Genomic DNA, 2550 nt, shown 5'->3' with positions numbered 1-2550 from the left:
GGTTAACTGTTGTGGTTAATATTTTCTGTCCTGATGGAACGCTCACTCTTTTCAGAGTTGTATGAGGGTTTGTTTTGTTTTGTTTTGTTTTTTCTTGTTTTTGTCGCTTTCTTTTTGTCCCTTGCCTATTTCTATGATATTGACGCCATCTGATTAGTAGAAAAATGTGCGTAAGATAGTGCCCAATAATGTATCACGTACATAATTGCTATAACATATAACTGTTACATCATATAGAAGTTCAAGATAATTAAAGATGTTTGTGAAGGATCTGAGAGCAATGATGATTTTAGAAATGACGGTAGTGGTGAGAAAAGAGGACTTTAGTAGGTAAACAGTACAGTGGCAGATATTATGTTTGGGATTTCGTAAGGGGGTTGTAAGTAGCAATTTGACAACACCAGGTTATAGACTTAATACTCATTTAAACTTGAAGTTGCGGAGATTCCGACACAGATTCCTCGAATCCGAGTCGAGAGGGAACAATTTACACACAATATTGTATCCCCTCGCCTCAGGGGGAGCGTTCAGAGTTATGTTACTCTAGCAAAAATTTTAATAATAATAATAATAATAATAATTGCATTTATATAGCGCACAGCCATGCTCATGAGCTTGCTCTATGCGCTTTACAGCTATTATTACCCCAGCAGACCTTCTGAGAACACTCTGAAACCTTCTCGGCTTCCGCGGAAGCATACATTTTTGTCTACATTGTCACACACCTAAAGGCCCGGTTACACGTAGCGATAAATTGTACAAAAACTGGACGATCTTGCGAGCATACGATTAATCGTTAGGTGTAACCAGAGAGTTACTAATATTACTGTAAACTCTCTGGTGTAACCACAAAATTGTACAAAATGTGGACGATTGAACGATGGTTTGGAGACTCGGTCGAGAAATCAAGCACTGCTTGATATTTTCCGTGCGATTACGGTCATAGTCATACTTGAGGCAGATGCGCTGTGACGTAGTTTCACTTTGAAATTTGCCGCCGTGCAGAGCTAAACTCAGGGCTCAAATTTTTAAAAATAATTATCATAGGTAAAAACTGATTTCATTTTCGTAATCAGCGTTTCAAAATAGTCACAAATTCGCGCGGTGAACCTGATTTGGTGCGTTTTTATGTATATTTTACCAATTTTATTATTTAGTTGATCGTCAATGGTGAAGCTATGCATCAAGGTCACTCGGTGCCTTGCACATCTGCAGTCAAGTCAAAGCTTCCGGTTCTACCATAGAGTTATCTCCTTTTATACTATAGTGTACATCTATGGGTTCTACACACAACATGCACAACATGGTAGGACTACAGTATGGCCACCCTTTTCTAAAGACACTGTTCTGCTATATCAAAATGTACAGAGAAGGAGGGAAGGGGGTGGGGTGGGGGTGGGGTGGGGGCTCTCGTGATCTAGAGATGCAGTGTTCGCCTTTCTTTCATTAGGTCCAGAGCTTGAAACCTTCACATAGAGTACATGTACAGGCAAATTGCTGTCGTCGCAAAGTGACATGGTCGCTTTATGACGAGGAATCTCCTCGATCGAAAGAAAACTGGACGATTGATTGGAACGTGTAAACAAAACAGACAACACAGTTCGATGAAACGGACAGTCCTCTCATACGATGAATCTGATACAATTTATCGTTGCGTGTAACCGGGGCTTTACAGTATGTATGTGTATCATTTTATGTGGTCGTATTTAGTGTTATGACAAAACTGTTTCCTACACAGAAAGATTCGTTGACGCTAAAAACCAATTCGTTTTGCATTCGTCTCCCTTCGTCAGCACAACGACGCAGTAGTGTGTTCTCATGTATAACTCCTAACTTTAATTACTTGTCCTAGACTTTTACGAGCTCTTCAACAGATTTATATGGTCGAACGAGCAGCGAAGAAGTTAATAAACCTTCTGAACCTGACATGAAATGCAATTAGTTTTTCTTTTTCTTTTTTTTTTTTTTTTTTGTTTTGTTGGTATGTTGGTTTGTCGTTGTTTTTTGTTTTGTTTTGTTTTTGTTTTTTATTGTCTTCGAGTACAACCATACTCTACTGATTGTTTTAATGCACACATATAAACCTGCACACTATCTTGCGCTTGAGAATTGGGGTTCAGTTTTGTTTTCATTATTTAAATCTCAAAATCATTTTTGTTAGAAAAAAAGGTTAAATTGAAAACAGTCAACTATACGGAAGTTACGGATTTTCAATACTTTTGGGAGTTGACGAAAGTGAATAATAATTAATGTTGTCCACCACAGTGGAACTACAATCGATAGCAATGCCTTTCTCAGTGACTGTTGAAGCAGATTCATTCACATTGACATTTGTATGTGAGGATATGTTGTAGTCGTTTTTTTTAATCAATTTAGTCGTTTTCACGAGAAAGAGAGAGAAAGAAGGAGAAAGAGAGAGAAAGAGAGAGATGGTGGGGGGGAAGGGAAGTGAAGAAAATCACACACTCACACACACACGTACACACACATACACACACATACACACACAATCAGAGAGAGAGAGAGGGAGAGAGAGAGAGAGAGAGAGAG

Source organism: Aplysia californica, unplaced genomic scaffold (genome assembly GCF_000002075.1).
Source record: "Aplysia californica isolate F4 #8 unplaced genomic scaffold, AplCal3.0 scaffold00309, whole genome shotgun sequence".
Taxonomy (NCBI): Eukaryota; Metazoa; Mollusca; class Gastropoda; order Aplysiida; family Aplysiidae; genus Aplysia; species Aplysia californica.
Note: the sequence above shows the minus strand (reverse complement) of the source record.